This window comes from Typopeltis vanoorti, chromosome 9 (assembly GCF_054136105.1).
Source record: "Typopeltis vanoorti isolate ZY-2024b chromosome 9, IOZ_Tvanoo_1.0, whole genome shotgun sequence".
Lineage (NCBI taxonomy): Eukaryota > Metazoa > Arthropoda > Arachnida > Uropygi > Thelyphonidae > Typopeltis > Typopeltis vanoorti.
In genome coordinates, this window is record NC_143557.1 from 125,206,549 (window position 1) to 125,226,915 (window position 20,367).

The following is a 20,367-nucleotide window of genomic DNA, read 5'->3' on the forward strand; positions in this document are numbered from 1 at the left end:
AATGAAACTAAACTTATTGAGCTGCAGAGAGACAACTTCCTCTGCTCTTCTGTTTCTTCTGTCAACAGCATGTGACAGAAGAAACTTGAGGTCAAAGAGTGTTAACTCTGATTATAGTATCAGAGTGTGTTTCGGCTAAAGATGTAACTATTCTGTCTCCAGTCAGAAAAAGTATACAGTGCTCATGTGCTACTGGCTTGGGAAGTGGCTAAGTTTATGACTGTTCCATTCAGAAAAAGTTACATGCTAAAATACAAAGCAGGAAATTATGACTAACTGGGGAGTACGCTGGGTTCTGTGCTACAATATCATTTGTTGGATGGGAAGTATACTGACAGTGCATGAGAGGCATTTAAAAATTACTTAAATGATACAATATTGGAATTGCTTGTTAAGCAAGAGATTTGTAAGAAAAAGATTATGTGGAAGGGATACGTGCACATAAGGATGGCATCGATTATGAAAGATATAAGGCCAGAAGAGAGTTACAACTGTTGTGTGAAAAGCTAAATATGAATATGAAAAGAAACTAGCTCTGCAAACTAAAGATAACCCAAAAGAATTCTATCTATACACTGCAAGTAAAAGAAAGACTAAATACGAAAGAATAACTCTAATGAATGCAGATGGCATGCAGGTGACAGATGCAGAAGAGATTGTTCAACTAATGAGTGCCCATTTTGCCAAAGCTATCAATCTATGTACACAACACTGATCTCACTGCTACCTCTTTACTGGATTGAAAATAACTCAGGTGTATGTGGAGCTACTACAGCTGTTGCACAAACTGAATAAGAATTCAGCAATAGGGAACTGACGGGATATCAGTATGGATGGTAAAAGTGTTCAGCTCAACTGGCTATTCCTTTGACCAGGCAATAAATTAAAGTCTCAGAACAGGGAAGATTCTACAAGAGGAGAAAGAATGCATAGTAATCCCTCTGCACAAGGAAGTGCAAAGAATGATGCATCCAACTAGAGACCTATCAGTATCTCAGAACAGCAGCAAAGATTTCCAAAAAATTTGTTTAGTGGTTCAAACAGAAATGGGCTGACAGAGAATCTATACTTTGCAATGAACAGCATGGATGCAATAAGGAAAGGTTGTGTTTAAGCAACTTGCTCACATTCTATAATAATGTTACCACGGAGTTAAACAAGGAGGATGAACATACCATAATACTTTTTGGACTTTGCTAAGGACTATCTCTTTTCTTTTGGGGAGTACTGAGTTAATGGCAGTTGGTCAGTAGTTTGATGGTAGACTTTTATCACCCTTTTTTTGGAGTAGATTGGATATGAGATTGCTTCCATGCATTGGAAGTACCAGATATGTATAATAAATTATAGAGACAATGCAGGATGAGTCTTAGCTCTGAAGCACAATGTTTACGAACAATTGTGGGGATGCCATCAGGACCAGAAGACCTTTTAGTATCCAAGTTATTTAGTAGTTGTCTAATGACTTTTTGCAGAAAAACTATAGGAGACACATGGTGCTTGGATTCCAGTATGGTAGGAGGCGATTTCCCTAGCTCAACTATGCAGGATTTAAGGAATAGAGTGATACCACAAGGTCAGCTTTACCTTTGGATGAAGTAACAGTGGCATCAGGATGAGAGAGAGGTGGAAGAGCAGAAGTTGCATCCAATGGCTTCAGAAAGCAACCAGAAGGCAAGGCTTCCATTTGGACAAGAGGTGAGTTTTCTGCTGGTGGCCTTCATGAAATCGGATTTCGATCTACTGATGACTGATTTGCATATGTTGCATACTTTGGTAAAGGCAGAGTATGAAGCTGGAGTTCCTGATGCGAGCCACATACAGTAAGCTAAATTTTTAAGCCAAATACAGTAAGCAAAAGAAAAGGTGTCAAAGCTAAATAAAACACTTTGACTTAACTCTTCTGACACATTTTCAGTTTCCAATTCGATCCAGGACTTGGAAAGATGTGGATTGTGGGTTGAATGATTACATGATCATAATACACTGCTTGGATAGATGTACAGACACCATAGTATGAGGAACAAACAGTCATGGCACCCACCTTAATAAGTTGTATCACTTCCTTTTGCAGTGATCATTGCAGCAATTCAACGAGACATACTTTCTCCAAGCATAAGATAGTGATCAATGGGAATTTTGAACCATTCTTCCTGTAGGCATGTAATGACATCCTGGACTGTTGTGGGACAGACATCCCTTGACCACATCTGATGCTTCAGTTCATCCCATAGATGTTCAATATTGTTAAGATAAGAGCTCTGTGGAGGAAAGTCAAGTGAGGTGACATTCATGTCCACAAACCATGGAGTTACAGCAGCAGCCTTATGACACAGTGCACTGTCTTGCTGAAAGAGACAATGGTCAGTTCTGCAGAAATGTAGCAATTCTAGTATGAGGAACAAACAGCCATGGCACCCACCTTAATAAGTTGTATGACCTCCTTTTGAAGTGATCACTGCAGCAATTCTACGAGACATACTTTCCCCAAGAGTATGATAGTGATCAATGGGAATTTTGAACCATTCTTCCTGTAGGCATGTAATGACAACCTGGACTGTTGTGGGACAGACATCCCTTGACCTCATCTGACACTTCAGTTCATCCCATAGATGTTCAATAGTGTTAAGATAAGAGCTCTATGGAGGAAAGTCAAGTGTAGTGACATTCATGTCCACAAACCATGGAGTTACAGCAGCAGCCTTATGACACAGTGCACTGTCTTGCTGAAAAAGACAATGGTCAGTTCTGTAGAAATGCCACAAAGCAGGAAGAATTGCATTGTCAGGATGTTCAGATACCTCTCTGAGTTCAATGTTAGTGGTACCACACAGATCTGAGACCAAACTAGGAAAAACAAGACTATACCATCACATCGCCACCTCTGAATTTCATAGTTGGGGTTATGCACTCTAGTAAGAGACGTTCACCAGGCATCTGCCACACCCATCCATCTGCTTGGTAGAGGGTGTATTCATTGCTCCATAACACAGCAACAGATAATATGTATGTATTATACATACATATTATCCTTCATAGCACCCTACAGTCACATTCAGTGACTGTAGCGGGCCATCCACTGTGGTATCCATCCACCGTAGCCATCTACGGTGGCCATCCACCGTAGCACTTAAAGTTGACTCCCTGCACTTCCATCTCAATATAGTATATAGTATCACTGATTGTTGACCTGGAATGGTCCAATTTGCCGAACAGATAGGCCTGCAACATGGCATCCTATTACAACACCTCTTTCAAACTCCATCAGTTTCCCCCTCTCACAGCCGTTTCATCTGGACACAGTTGCACTGACTTGTAGACATATTCCTCCAATTTCTACCGGCTACAAACGTGATTTGTTACATGGCATGATGCACCTTGTCCATGAGTGGACTTCTTTCCAAGCAGTGTACATTGCAAAGATGATGCAGGATGTGTGTTAGCTCTGAGCACAATGTTTAAGAACAACTGGATAGATGCCATCAAGACCAGAAGACTTTTTAGTATCTGAGTCTTTTTTTTTTTTAAATTGAGGCCCATACACAAAAGGTTGGTTAATCAACCTATAGTAAGGTAGTACCATATATAGTTAGTGGGTGGGAAAGGATAAACTGGTTTACATTTAATTTAAATGCCTGTATATTGTATTCCTTGGGAAACATCAGGGGAAAGACTGTTCCACAATATAGAAGTAGCAGGGATGTTGGAGGAGGAAAAGAAACTTGTTCAGTGGGTTTCAAGATGTACTGTGATGTTGGGAGGCAGCTGCATGTGTTCAATGGAGGTTTAACCCCCTTACCGGCCAATATGGATTAAATACGCATCTTCATACGCTTCGTATCCATCACATATTTCAATGTAATATCAATGGTATTACAATTTTAAAAAGCACTTCGCATCAATGATAATTTTGACGTCTATAGATGTCTTGGTCGGAAACGTGGTTAATGGAATAATTATCAGCACTGAGAAAGGATTAAAAATAATTTTAATACTTCCCTCTGTCACAGAGACATCTTCAGGGATTACAAAACTTTTTGTAACAATACACACACAAAAGCAATACAGTAGTGAGTGAAACTAAAGTCTTATCTGAGTGGTGTGCCCTCTATGGGTATTTGCAAGTGGCCTAGGATGTAAAGAGCGATCTCTAATAATTAATGTTTCCCAAATTTTGGGAAGTTTAATGCAACCGTATTTGTTTAAATTAGGTTGATTCCTGCGTGCCGATGCAGATTCAAAAAACAGTAAATTCAAAAGAGAAAGACTGTTTTTTGAATCTGCATCGGCACGCAGGAAATAGAGAAAAATTGTTACCCTAAAAAAAAGACTGCTTCAAAAGTAGAAGGTTATTCTGGAAATCATATTGTACTCTACAGAACAATCCTAATTTAAACAAATTTGGATGTAAAAAAAAATTGCCCAAAATATGGAATATTTTCATCCTCAAATGAAATCAACAACAACAAAAAAATCCACTCTGACTGCATCCAGAGGACATGCGTTAAAATTTCTAAATACTTGCTTGAAATTCTGTTTTCTTATCAGATTAAGACATTTAATTTTTTATCTGTTATGTTGTGATAAGCCATTAAAAGAGTTGTACTAACACATAACTAACACAAACGTCATTAAAATTTATGAAAACAACCACCATGTTATAGCAAAACTTCAGTTTTAATATAAACCAAAATAATCACTTGATGTTTCGACTTTCATATCAAGGTTATCATCTGGAGTATACACATATATACAAAAAAAAAAGCTATATTACAATCTACATGTTATGCTAAAGTTACAGTAATTTGGTCAACTGTTACAACCATTGGCCTGATCTCTGGTGGAAAAAAAATAATCTTACTGAATCAATCTTACTTAACAATTTGATTACAAATTATTAAGAGATATATAAGCTAGAGAGCAACATGATCTTACATAATTACTATATAAATTAGAGCAAGACAGTATAGATGGTGGCCAATAAGAGCTGAAATTACTGCTTAGTCGAGTAGTGCTAAAGTAAAGGTTTAATGAAAAATTTGAAGAACTTAAGTGGGCTGAATGTACCATCCAAAGTCTTCAGATATTATGCCACCATTACTGGAAGGATTAGGATGGTTTATCAAAATTTCAAAATGTAAAATTTCGATCAACTATCCTAATCTTAAGATAAAAATCCCAAAAATTAAAATGGCACACATTCAGCCCACTAAGTTCTTCAAGTTTTCCATTAAACCTTTGCTTTAGGACTCGAAGCAATATTTCAGCTCTTATTGGCCACCATGTTTTGTTCTAATTTATATGAATAATTATGTAAGAGCATGTTGCTCTCTAGCTTATATATCTCTTAATAATTTGTAATCTAACAGATAATAATAATAATAACAGGACTCTAGTTTTGATGTAGTAAGTTTTTTTTTTTTTTTTAACCAGAGGTCAGACCAGTAGTTATAACTTGGGCATAACATGTAGATTGTAATACAGTTTGTTTCTTGACCTTGATAGTGAGGTCAAAAAACGTCGAGTCATTATTTTGGTTTATATTAAACTGAAGTTTTACTATAACATGATATTTGTTTCCATTAAGTTTTAACAATGAATGCTGATCACCATGTAACCATGAAGGAAATGATAACTAACACAAAGTTTAAGAGAATGCATCTATTGTCAACATATCTGAGCTAAACCACAGATTTCAGATAGGTGAAATCCAGAGCAAGTTTCTCAACAGTTTTCATAAAAAAAAATTTTGCAACTCACACTCAGGGATATGCTGAGCCAATGATGGTACCTTCTTCATGTAGGAAAAGAATCAAGAAAAAGGAAGATGCCACACAAAATAACCGGGGCAAAAAAAAAAAAAGGACATAACAGCAGGCAGAAACTTTATACATAGAAAGAGAATGGTATCAGTGATCAGGACTTTTGTAAACAGAGCAAGTATGTTTACTTAATTAATACATAGTCATTGCTGAGTACAATGCTCTTAATCATTTATAAAATGCTGTATATTTAAAACTAGCTAGTCCTTGGGTGTTGCTAATTTCTTGAGTAGGTAATAATTAGGACTATTCCTTGAACCACTGGCTGAAATGGTAAGTTATTTTTATTAATTTTTGCATGAATTTTTATTAATTTTGCATAAATTCTGGGAAAGGAATAATGCAGTTGGTTCAATTAAGTAACTGGTATGAGCTGTTGTTTGAAAATAACTCCTTCCTAGACAAGCTGTTGTCAGGAATATCAGAATTATGTCAAGTCAGCTTTGATGACGATGTTCTTATTGGTTTAGTTTCCAGAGATCTGACTGATTAACTCTTTGTTGATAATGCTGGCTAACAGTATTTAAATGATAACTTCTTTTACATATTTCACGCTTTTTATATCAATCTCACACGCAGAAGAAATCAAACCCTATAACACAAATAGTGGCATGTACAAGTCATTAGGGAGAAAGAAGGATTCTATTAATGTGGTTCTTGAAAAGCTGGAGATGGTTGTATTCATTAAAGAAAATAGCAGGGAAAAGGTGTTCCAAAAAGAACACAAGAGGATGAAACAAAAGAGTACAAAAAACTGGTTTAATGAGTTTGGAGCCGACTTGTTGTTGACCAGCAGCAGTAGAATCATGTAAGAATACAAGCAGTAGTTTGTATTCTTACATGATTAGAAGAAAGTGGAATAATGGTGACAGTCATAAAGCCATTCTTTTATGCAACGCACTCTTACTTGATAACTATAACCCTTTTTTAACATTGTCTGGAATATATCTGAGGTCTCCTTTCAATGTGGTAAATAGTATCAAATATATTTACATACTTTGACACTACCACAAAATTCAAAAATTTTTGAAAAAGAGGGAGTTCACTGTTATTGAGATAATAAATCGATATGATGATATAGTTGTCATTGTTTGGCATTATTGCCTGCTCCTCATGCCACTTGATGTTGGTTGAGTTCTTAATGTTTATCACAGGTGGTGGGCTGTTGATAATCTTGATTGCTGATAGTTAACTGCTCATTATTTGATTCTGTTGGCTCAGTCTTTTGAATTATGTTATGAGATTTTTTTCAAAAGATGTGCTTCAGTAAGTTATACTTTCTAAGGTATTCCAAATATCTGTATTTATAAAATAAATTTTCCTTTTTTAATTCTGAAATTTATTTTAACATACACATATACTTCATAGGCAAAATTAAGAATAATGAACTAAGCAGTAACAACATATTTGTTTGGAGTGTTCTATTGCTCAACAAATTCTCACTACATACTAGGTCTTTTTTTATGTCCACGTAACATTGTTTATTTCATATGGCACTTTTATTTGATCTTCCCTACAAACAGATGTGACCATGAACTCAGCACAATCCCTCTCCAAACTGCAAGCTTTCATATGAAAAATTCTGAGCTATGCTCTAGATTCTGTCCTGAAACCTAAGGTGTGGCTCAGATCCCATGATCTGAAACACCTTCTTCAGCTACCTAACAAACAAATCTAATAAAACTGCACATACTTTCCTTAAGCTGCCTGTTCTTCATTGTGTACTGAAAATAATGATACACACAGGCCAATGGATACTCAAATATTCATAACCATCCATAACACTAGGTCTCCCATAAGCACATTAAAAAAAAAAAAAAGCTTTTCTGATGAACAAGTTCTAAAAATTAGACTAATTAAAAAGTTATAATTCCTCTAATCAATACCCAGGAAATGTATCAAATCAAGTGCAACTACAACATGAACAAGTCAAAATGGGGCACATAATATCTATTTTTTTAAAAAAAAAAAGATTTATTACAAAACATCATCACTGTGCTCTTCTATTTTGGAAACGTTCCACAGAAATGATTGGAAAAGAATGCAACTATTCTTTGTTTCATACCAAAACGTCAACTCCAAATTTAAAGAGGTCTGAGTTCATAATCAATCAATCCAATAACTCCTAAACAATTATGCCTAGGCATCCTACCCCAATATATATCATCAATTTCCCAGTGCTCGAGTCCTTTTATGTTCTCCACTATACTGTACAAACAGCAAGAGACCAAAGAAGTTTATTATCTCTGTATTCAGGAAAGGCACTCAAACCACTGGAGGTAATCATGTATTAAATTTTAGGTACTAGTTAAAATTTGTGTCAGATTAAATGGAATAAAAAGAGCACAAGAAATGAATTTGACCACAGTTCAATGCTTCCAATATTTCATCTGTAACAGATGCATCTTCAGGGGTACAATATTGTTATTATTATTATTACGCAACACCTCCAAGGAGTCCAAAGACTCATTGAGAGAGGACACCTACTTCACAAATCTCCATCCCCACCACTCACTCAATCCACCAACTACAGCAAACTGCACATCTATACCAATGCTGTCTACTTCCCACCACCACTATATAAAATGTAACAAAGACACAAGCAACATACCAGGAAGAGCATTCCTCTATAGGCAATAGCAGGAATACTAAGTTGATTCTTGGCAAGTGTGTCTATTTTTTATTATTATTATTTGACACCTCCAAGGATTCAAAAGATTCTTCAAGGGAGGGCACTTGCTCTACAACTCTGTCTCCACCAACTGACCTCAACTCCACTAATGCCATCTACTGTCGACCACCACCATTAGTTTTTCCACAGTCAATCACAAACATCCATGTCTACGGCAGGATTCGAACCCGCAGCCTTTTGGCTGGAGAGCAGATATGCTAACCACTTGGCCAACCAGGCCGGCAAGATTTTAGAAGATAAAAATACCAAGTCTTCCATTTAGTCCACCATTAGTAAAAGAGACCTACAATGTTTCTTACATCCTTAACAGGATGTAAATTTCCAAAGGTGATATTCTTCTTTTGTGCTAGTTATTATTATTATTACGTGACACTTCCAGGGAGTCCAAAGACTCATCGAGGGAGGGTACTCTACAACTGTCTCCAACTACAATTAACTGCAACTAGACCAATGCCATCTACTGCCTGCCACCACCACTACTATTTTCACGGACAGTCACAAACATCCATGCCCACAGCGGGATTCGAATCCACAGCTTTTTGGCTGGAGAGCAAATACACTAACCGCTTGGCCAACCAGGCCGGCTTATATGACATATAACTCTGAGATTAAAATAAACTGAACAACATTATCTAAACTTCTAACAGTGATATTAACTTCGGTAATGTAAATAAATCCGTACATCCAGAGATTTAATGGTTTCTTTGATTCTAGCAAAATTAGGAATATGACCAGAGTCAGCAGCAGCATTTGGGAAATATCCTTTGTGTGTGTGTGAATGAACTCTGATGCCTTGATATATTCATCGTGAAATATGTTTGTATTAATGCTTTATTTTTTCTTAAATATGTAATTCGTGTATATAGCAAGTTCATCATGCAGAGAAATTGGCCGATTCTGCGTGAAGAAAAATTACTGCTATCTTAAAAGCTAGTTATTCTGCAAAGTAAATTATACTTAACAAGAAATTACATAGCTACTAGAACAAAGCTGAAACACATCCCAACTCAACATCACCAGAGTTCAAGATCAGTACTATCAGCATAAGAAGCATGAATAGCAAAGAAATGGAACTAGAATGGAAGAAGAATTGGTACCAGATAATACTTGGAGTGAGGTGGAGGTGGGCAAGACAGGATATTTAGTGGTGTGTTGCTACAGACCAAGGAGCACAGAGGGTGGAGACCAGGAGATGTTGAGACAGTTGAGCGTGGCAAGTGCAAGAAGAACGATTGTTATGGGAGATTTTAACTACAGCAGTATAGATTGGGGAAAGGAAGATGCATGTAGCAATAAGGGAATGGAATTTCTAGAATTCTTGAGGGACAAATGTCTTAGGCAACATGTAACAGAGGGAACAAGAGGTTTAAGAGTTTTGGATTTGGTTATAGCATCAGAAGAGCTGATAATAACTGAGATGACGTCTCTCCCACCAGTTGAAGAGAGTGACCATATGGCTTTGACTTGGAAAATGAATAGACATGCAGGAGTATCAAAGAGACGGGAACATATGTGGAATTATAAAGCAGGTGATTATAATAGTCTTAGACGTCAACTTGGGGAAGTTTCGTGGAGGGAGGAATTGGAAGGCCGGGATATCATTAGTGCTTGGGAAATTGTGAAGGAATATTTGTTAGCAGCAATGGTAAGCTGTATTCCACGTGTGAAGAAGAGGACACAATTTGGAGTAAAGTGGATGACAAACAATGTTAAACAGGAACTACATGCAAAAAAGAGGCTATGGAAGAGATATAAGGAGGCAGGTGAAGGGAAGATGCATGAAGAATATAAGACACAGGCCAGAAGAGTGACTAGGTATGGTAAGGAAGGCGAAATTGGAATATGAGAAAAGATTGGCCCTTAGATCCAAGGAAAATCCTAGGGAATTTTTTAGCTATGTGGCCAGCAGGAGGAGAAATGACTGTGAAAGAATGACACTGTGGGATAAAAATGGGGATAGAGTGACTGATGCAGAGGACATAGTGGAATTGTTCAATAAATACTTTATTGGAGTATTTCATCCTGGAGGAGTCAATTTTGAATACTAGAGGGATATAGCAGGTTCGAGGTTTTAGAGGTGCAGGAGGAAAGTGTGTTCCACATACTGAGTACTCTGGATGTTAGTAAAGCTGTGGGACTGGATGTTATTTCATCACGAGTTTTGAGAGAATTTGCTAAGGAACTGACAGTGCCCTTGACCTGGCTTTTCAATGAAAGTCTGGCTGCAGGAAAGATGCCCATATAATGGAAGGAAGATAAGATAGTGATATGGCATAAGGGCGGTAGCAGACTGGAAGTGTCTAATTATAGGCCAGTTTGTGTGTCATCAGTAGTTAGTAAGATCTTGGAGAAAGTAGTGAGAGACCATATACAGCATTGGGCAGATGAGGGTAATGTTATCAGTGAGAGTCAACATGGATTTGTGAAGGGGCAAAGGTTAGCATATTGCTTGTTTTAGCAATATGCTAGCCTTTTATGATAAAGTTACAAGAGCATTAGATGAGGGAAAGGCATATACTGCCATTTTCCTAGACTTAACAAGGGCATCTGACAGGGTGCTACATGATAAGCTGATATTCAAGTTGCAGCACATGGGTCTGGATGTCAGATTGGTCAACTGGATTCAGGATTGGCTGTCCGATAGGTATCAGAGAGTTGTGTATGGTGGAGCAATATCAAAGAGGCAGAAGGTTACAAGTGGGGTTCCACAGGGCTCAGTACTGGGATATATTGTTTAACCTTTATATCAATGACATTGCCCGTGGATTGCAAGGGGATATTCGGTTGTTTGCAGATGAAGGGTTAGGGTTATTAGTAATAGTGCAGATGTGGTAGTCCTGCAAGAGGATTTGAATAAGCTAGACAGATGGGCAAATGAATGGGGGGGGTCTGTTTAATGCAGCAAAATATAAGATCTTGAGGTTTGGGACACATCGATGGGACGCTGCATACTCTATGGGAGAAGTTAAACTGGAAGAAGTAGGAGAGACAAGAGATCTGGGTTTGATGATTGATAGAAACCTGAAATTTAGGGGACATATTGCAAAGGTAGTGAAGGTAATGCAGAGGATTGCTGCAATAATGAGAAGGACACTGACCTGCAGAGATAAAATGGTTATCATTCCATTGTATAAGACTCTGATCAGACCACACTTAGACTATTGTTCTCAGATCTGGTCTCCAGGATTTGAAGGGGATAAATTAACTGTGGAAAGGGTACAAAGGCGAATAACAAAGATGGTGTCGGGACTGTACAATGTTAGTTATGAGGATCGGCTGAGGAAGTGTCGACTGCAGAGTTTGATGGATAGAAGAAGGAGGGGTGATATGACTGAGATTTTTAAATTGTTGAGAGAACAGCAGGAAGGAGTCATGAAAAGGGGACATCCCTGGAAGTTACGAAAGGAAACTGTGAGAAAGAGTGTGAGAAGTGGTTTCTTTGCATGTAGGGTGGTTGAACTATGGAATGCATTGCTTGATGGAGGGGATGAGAGCGAGAACGGTCAATGCATTTAAGGAGTGGTATGACAGACTTTGTGTTTCCTAGGAGGGACCTCCCTCGATGAGTCTTGATAGACTTGTGTTTCTTAGAAAGGACCTCCCACGATGAGTCTTTTGACTCCATGGAGGCCTGAATAATAATAATAATACAAGTACCAGATTGACATAATAGGGGTGACTGAAACAAAAAAAAAGACAAAAATTGGTGAAATCTTTCTAAGCAATAAATACAAAATGTTATATTCAGGCAATAACAATCAGGGAAAAGAAAGAGTAGCTACAGTATTCAACAGTAAATACGAGGCTAATCTTCTTGAATGGCAATATCAAGTAGAGTGATGTGGGCAAATATTAGAATGGGGAACTATAACATCCGATCAAGAAAATTCAATGAGAAGTTAAAAACAATTTCAAAGCTTTCACTTAGAATTTGTATATAAGGAAAAAAAAAAATCTTTTAGCACTGTTTTGAAACAGCTGTCAGGCCAGTGAAACCTTTCACTGGCCTGTGAAACGAAAGGCCAGTGAAAACTTTCACTTTAAAATTATTATTATTCGTGACTCCAAGGAGTCTAAAGACTCATCGTGGGAGGACACCCACTGTACAGCTTTGCATCTCCACTACTACACAGAACCTCTACCACCAGTCACCTACATCAAAGCCTTCTGCTGCCCAACAGCTAGTATTTTTTGTCTGTAAATTGCATGTGTTCTGAAGGGCCGATTTGTCTGCATGCAGGATGAAAAACCTGAGTTTCTGGGAGAAAATCCCTGCTACCTCCGTATGAGATCAGCTAACTCACCTTCAATTGTAAAAGTCCATATAAAGATTCCTTCCATCATGACGAGAATCGAACTTGGGCCTTTTTTAATCAAAGGGCACAACGCACAGTCATTCTTCCAATTGCGCTACGAGGCGCTCAAATTGCATGGAATTTGTAAATGGAATTTGTAAACATGTTTCTGTCACTCAAGATGTGCAATTTAAGGATTAGTCTGCATAATCTGCTCAGGGATAAAAAGTCTTAGAAGAAAGAAATAGGATAGAAAATAGAAATAAAGATCCATCCTTATTTCAGAGCTGAAGAAAAAGTAGAAAGTTTCCAAAAATTGACCAGAGAACTAACAAGAATACAAGTTTCAGCATCATAGTTGCCTTATCTTACACTACTTAAGACATGAGTGCTGCCCAAGCATCGATAAAAAATTTTTTAGTACTTTTGATAAAGGTTTCACTGGCCTGACAACTGTTTCAAAACAGTGCTAAAAGATTTTTTTCCTTATATGCTTTGTATTTCAAATTATTAGAATTTTTGATTAACCTTTTACTGCTGCAGGTCTAACATGGTCTAACATTTGCAGTAAAATGTTAGACCATGGTCTAACTGCAGGTCTAACATTTCATGTATTCCATTTCAAATCTTTGCATGTTTTTCTTCTTAATACAGAACACAGATCATACTACCATATTTCCAAGCTGGTGTGAACAATAACTTCAACTTAATTTCCACTGGCATTTATTTCTCAAAATATTTCTTCTCGTTATGATGTAGGGAAGGGTTATTAATAATAGTGCCAATGCAATGGCCCATCAGGAAGATTTGAATAAGATGGACAGACAAGCAAACGAATGGGTGTATCAGTTCTTGGAAGTTTTTCCACTTGGTTTTACTATAAATTAAAGATGCCAAGAAATTATATTCTTGGTTTAATCCTTTATCCAAGTGCAAACAAACAAAGTTTGCACCTGAAGTATTTTCAGGACTGGGCAACTCGTATATAGAAGCTAATGACTTCACATCACTTGCCTTAGTATCCCATAAAGCAAAGCACATATCCTTACAGACATCTAGAATGCTATGCATTATGGAAAGGTTCACTACCCAGACCAATTTCAACCTTTATTGCGGTCTCATTCAGTGGGAGCCAGACTCAGAGGTGATACCAAGGTAAGTAATGCAGAAATAACAGAAGTAATAATAAGGCAAGTGATGTGAAGTCATTAACTTCTATATATTGTCCAGTCCTGAAAATACTTCAGATGCAAACTTTGTTTGCTTACACTTGGATAAAGGATTAAACCAAGAATATAATTTCTTGGCATCTTTAATTATAGTATAACCAAGTGGAAAAACTTCCAACAACTTTTCATTGTTGGAAGTTTTAAAACTTCATTGTAGAGGTTCGGTGTAGTGGCTGAGACAGTTGTAGGTGTCCTCCCGCGATGAGTCTTCGGACTCCTTGGAGGTGTCAGGAATAGTAATAATAATAACTATCTCTAATCCAGAGTAATTTAATAATAAGGTGTAACATCTTTTGGCTACTCGTATATGAAAATATGACTTCTGCATTGCTTCAACCTTAGTATCACCTCTGGGTCTGGCTCCCACTGATGAGACCTCAATAAAGGTCGAAACCGGTCTAGTGATCCTTCCCATAATGCATAGCATTATAGATGTCTGTAAGATTATGTGCTTTGCATTATGCGATACTAAGGCAAGTGATGTGAAGTCATTAGCTTCTATATAAGAGTTGCCCAATCCTGAAAATACTTCAGATGATGAAAACTTTGTTTGCTTACACTTGGATAAAGGATTAAACCAAGTATATAATTTCTTGGCATCTTTAATTTATGGTATATCAGTTCAATGCAACTAAATGTAAGGTCTTGAAATTTGAGATTTGGGATAAATGAGTGAAATAAGCTGCCAGAGTCTGTTGTGGGTGCTATGGCCGTGAATGGGTTTAAGGCGCGGTATGATAGATACTGTGTGAAAGACGAATAGATGTTCTTGACAGGATGTTAGGGCCTCCCTCGATGAGTCTGTCGACTCCTTGGAGTTGCCCATAATAATAATAATACTTGGATAAAGGATTAAACAAGAATATAATTTCTTGTTAAAGATAATTTATTTTGGATTCAAGAGGAATAAAACTTTCTATCTATGATCTAGAGCAGGGTTTCCCAAATTGAAGGTGAATAAGTGTTCAGCAAGAAGTTCTCCTGGAATCTGTCATTTTAAGCACTTTTCATGAATAAATATTTTATAGTGGAAATATTCTGAGGATAATAATATTCATGAATATGTTGAAAAGCTCAGACCCAGAACGCCTAATAGCATTGCGTAGCAAATGTCAGTGACCAAGCAGTCTGTATCCGGTTTTCAAATCCAGTAATACTGAATACTTCCTTTGCAACTTCACACTGTAGGGTGAAAGTTTTGAAACTGTACTTCCGTAAATTTTTAAAAGTAATAGGCCTGCAGATTTAAATTTTAATATGAATAAGAGACAAGGGATTTTGTTTAATTTTGGTATTAAGAAATCTCTTATTGAAGGTGTTTGTGATGCAACAGATAGTGAGTCATCCACTACCAGCCTGCAAAGTGATCTCCAGGATGTACAAAAGGAGGGGAAAACAAAACTACCAGCACACAGGAGAAAATGTCTGCATTCACTCGTAAGTACTTATAATATTATATATATTTTTGGTGATCAGAATGGGATATGTCAATGAAAATCAGCACAAATTAATTTAATGATGTTTATGTTTAATTGATGTTTAATTAATTATTAATTATAATTACTGATCAATTAATTTTAAAAAATCAGCTAAATTAACAATTAATTATTAATTAATACATTACAAAATAACCATGGTGTTCTGTGAAAATTTCAGAATTTGTGAAGTGTTCCGTTGTAGGAAAAGTTTGGGAAACGCTGATATTGAGTATTTTAATAATAAGGTAATGGAAGTTTTTAATAGTTTTGACTACTTGAATATGGAAAATATATGACTTCTGCATTAAATGGACTTTTGTATCTTTCTGGATCTGGCTCCCACTAATGAGACCTCAATAAAAGTCAAAGGAATCTGCCTATCACTCAATGGAGCCACTGCTGAGTTTTTTGCCCTGCAGTAACTCAGATCAGATTTAGCAGTGGTCCTCTCTGGTCGCTCAGTGAGACTAAGGATGATCGTGTGGATCAGGAGAGGTAACCCCTTACTTTAACAGTACCTTAATAAAGGTCATGCATAATCTAGGTAGTAACCTAACATTATGCATGTCTGAAAGGAAATGTGCTTTGCATTATAGGACAGTAACGCACAGTGGAGTGCCCAGAGGGGACGCCAAGCAGCCCTGGCCTCCCAAAAAAAAAAAATGAAAAAAAAAAAAAAAATTTCCAAAAATCTTTTTCTAATTAATAAAATTCATTTTTTTTAAATTTATGTTGTGTCGTGTCTTCTATTTCTATACTGTTTATGAATTAGCGATCGTTGCAGATGCTCAGTCATAGGTCACATGAGATCCGTAGTGGGTATTCTCAAATCATCTACTCAACTTGGGGGGGGGGCCTCCCCACAAGATTAAACCTTGAGTGCGCTACTGCTAACGTAACTGACATAAACTCATCAATCTCCACATAGAAGTTGCCTAGTCATGAAGATACTTCAAGTGAAAGCTTTGCTTACACTTGGTTAAATAATTCCAAAAAAGAATGTAATTTCTCATCAACAATAATTTACTCTGCACTCCTTATCTCACATGTAATTGGATGATCAGATTTGTGTAAAGAAATCCAAATGTGATTAGTGCTTTATACTGTGGAACTATTAACCTCCTTATTCATAACTTGTCAGGCATTTTTGCATAATGATTCTTCATATAATTTTCTGAGCAGCCTTTACAACTTTTTTTGATGTGTTGCCTGAATTTCAGTTTCCCATTTACCAAGATTCTCAGATCCTTCTGCTCTGGAAACAAAGTTCCCCCATTATGATAAACCTTATACCTCAACTCAACTATTCCAAAACCTTAATCGCAACTCCTGAGATGGTAAGAGATCTGTAATTCAAAACCTCTGTCTTGGATCCTCGTTCATGTAACTGAACTCTCTTTCCTTCTTTCCACTCACATAGGATTTTGCTAGTAATGAGAAACACCTGTTCAAAAGCATGACCGATTTTCTTGTACTTTTTCATAATACATTGACATATATCCTATTTAAACACACTACTGCATTTGCATTAATTAAAATTTTATATTCTATATGTCTCCGGCTCATTTCCCTATTCTTTCATGACATCATTACATTCTCATGAAGTGATTACTGTTAATCAACCACTTCTTCAGCTAACAGCATCTTCCTACCATCTACATTCATCAAAGTTATACTTCCATAATTATATTTTTTGTTTTACTTGTCTTACAGTGAAGAATTTTATGGCCTGCTCTAATTTCTTCTCTTAATCTGATTCGTCTTACTTACTATACAAATCCCTTTCTGCTTGTAGTTTACACTATTCCTGAGCTTGATTATCCCTCAGATATACCTTGACCATTTCTTCTACACTGCTGTCTGTAATTCTCATGCCACAATACTGCTCTAATCTGCTTTTAATATTTGTCATAATCATTCACTCTTTAGTTCTCCATGCTTCCCTTCTTAACCAAAAATTCTACATGATTGGTCACTTAAGTTCACGATCACATGATCATGCTTTTTCAAAAGTGGCTACACAGACAAATCATCTGATACTGCAAGATCTAGCACCAAAGCCACAAATTTCCATCATCAGGTGCTGTTTTAAATATATAAATTCTCTCAGCTAAAAAATTTTTATTATACTGAGTAATTTTTAATTAATTTATCATCATCATCATCATCATATGTATCAAGGATTTAGGCCTAGCATGGCCTGTTCCAGCCTTAGAAGTCATCGTTTAAGAGGACATCCTGGTTTACTTTTTCCTAATGGCTTGTACTTTAAGGCTTGTCTTGGTAATCTTTCTGTTTTCATTCTTTGAACGTGTTCCATCCATTTATGTTTATATTAATATTTGGTTAACCGATCAAGTGTTGATCAATTTTATTAATTAACTGGACCAACTAGTTTCGCCACACTTATCTGTTGGCTTCTTCAGGGCACTTACATATAGGTTTAAACACTCTCACAATTATGCGTAACTGCAAACTGACAAGAATAAAAACTGACTGGAATAATTACAAATAAAATAGTATCGAACGTGAGTGAAACACGTATCGCGTGTACAAGATCAGCTAGCTGTTGCTGAGGAACCTTCTGTAGTTTGTATTAAAGTTCATTTCTTCCGTTTTTAAGGCTCTGATTAGGGTTTTCCATATCTATGGGAGTATTAGGCCTTGATTTCTGTTAAGGTTTACAGTAGAACGGGCGACTGTGGCTGCTTCTTTGAACATTCTTGAATGGTAATCTTCCTCTAAGTAAGGGGAACAGCTTTTGTCCCACTCGATGACATGGTTGGTTGTGGAGAAATGAGACGATAGGCCAGAAATGTCCTGTCTGTTGTTTTTGACATAGCCAATGTGCTCCTTTTGCCTGATTTAGAGGCTTCTTTCATGAGAATTATGTTTATATTTTTTAATTTTTTCTATTACTGGTTCTTGGTTTAATTCTTTCATAATATCTTCGTTTCTTTTGTGATCAAATAGGGTATACTTTGCAGTTTTTCTCATAAACTTCATTTCTGCTGTTGTTAATCTTTGTCTTTTTGTTTTATTGTCCAGATTTCACTTCCATACATTAAGACCGGTAAGGCTAACGTATTGTATACTTTTAGCCTGGTTTGTTTTTGAACTAGGTTTGGTTTAAATATAGAGTTAATTACACCTGTTATTTTTAAATATTTTGCAATTTTTACGTTTATATCGTTTTCATTTTCATATGTGATCATACATCCTAGGTAGTTAAATGAATTCACCTGTTCTAAGATCTTGTTATCTATTACTATTTTAGTTCTTGCTGGATCTTGTCCTTTAAAGGCCATAGTTTTTGATTTTTCTGTTGATATTATCATACCATAATCTTTGGATATCTCATTTAGATTTAAAATAGCATTCTGCAAGTTATCTTCAGAATTTGTAATTATTATTTGGTCGTCTGCAAAGAGGAGTGTTTAAGTTAACTGTAGGTGAAAGTTTAATTCCTTGGTGTAAATTTTTACTCCATTTTATTATTATTTCATTTAATTAATTTATAAATAAATTAATTTCAAATTTTTACCACTGAATATTGGCCAGAGGACATGCAATTTGCAGACAAAAGAAAATTACTGTAGGTGGTAAATGGATTTAAGCATTGATGATGGTTAGTGCCACTGTGTAGGGACACTCCAAGGGTATTTGCCACCCGGGTGCAAACTTTTATCGGATGCCCCTAATACTGCATTGTATAATCCAAATTAGATATTAACATAGAAATCAAAATGAAGATACCAAGATGCTACATAAAATGCTGTCCTGGTACAGTGCACCCCCTTGCACCCTCAGGTTGGCATGGCCCTGCTACTGTGAATAGATACAGGATTAAGTAGTGAAGATAGCGAGTTGTTAAAGGGCTCATTGCTGGAGGGCATTTCACGGAGTCCTTTAACACTTTGAAGGTGTCACATAACAATGTCAAAACACATTTCTCAAGGATCACCTTTGGCAAAAATAGTTTTCCTAAATCTTGTCCTGCTTTTATGACATCTCCTTTTGATGAAAATTCTTTCTCTCTATTCCACCTCTCTTTGACTGATGCTTAGACGTTTTTAAAATTTTAATTTTACATTTAATATTTTTTATGGGGTAGAAACTTCTGTTTATGAGAGACAGAGCACTAATGATGCACTTAATTATCCAAAAGTGGAATTATGAAGCTTCTTTTGTTCCCAACAAATGGAATCTCTAATTTTTATTTATTTATTTTTAATAATTATTAAAAACTACTAAGAAATCTCTAACCAGTCCAAGATAATTAAAAATATACCTAACTAGTCAGGAATTTTCACCATTTTAATAAGCTCATCAGAACTTCAAATTTTAAACTTTCCACACAGTATAGTCTCATTTTAATAAAGTGGGAAATGAAAACAAACCGAAGAATTTATGTATACGGTTAAAAATTAACATGATCAAATTATAATGAAGGCGGGATTAAACTAATAAATAAAGTTCACTGTGTTAACCATAGGATGGTTGTTGTTAAAACATATTAAAAATGGATAATTAACAACAACAAATGAATTTCCTCTTCTTATAAGTAACGCTTCTATTAATGACAGATCATCAGGAATCATCACAAATTGAATGAGACATCGCGATCATTGACACGCTACGTTTCCTAGACACATTTCAAATTTTTTCACACCAACTTGATACATTGCTGCCCTCTTCTAATTCTAAGACGTTTTGCGGATTAAGTTTTAATTGTCAGATATATTGATATTGAAATATCCATCGTAACTAAACTTATACCAAATTCAGATTATTAAACTGTTCAGTTATTTTATTGTCTATAGCTATTTTGTATGGATATGCCTTTTAATA

At 36.2% G+C, this 20,367-nt stretch overlaps 1 protein-coding gene across 4 annotated transcripts in view; it reads right to left on the reverse strand.

Annotated features, from left to right (window-relative positions):
- LOC150103503 (TBC1 domain family member 31) overlaps window positions 1-20,151 on the reverse strand; it is a 449,146-nt gene extending 428,995 nt beyond the window's left edge. For 2 of the 4 annotated variants that reach the window (XM_090398077.1, XM_090398074.1), the window contains exon 1: window positions 19,808-20,151. The gene's annotated coding sequence lies outside the window, so the exon portion shown is untranslated. The remainder of the gene's footprint in view (window positions 1-19,807) is intronic. The other 2 variants (XM_090398075.1, XM_090398076.1) reach the window with 2 other exon arrangements.
- Between the last annotated feature and the right edge of the window lie 216 nt (window positions 20,152-20,367).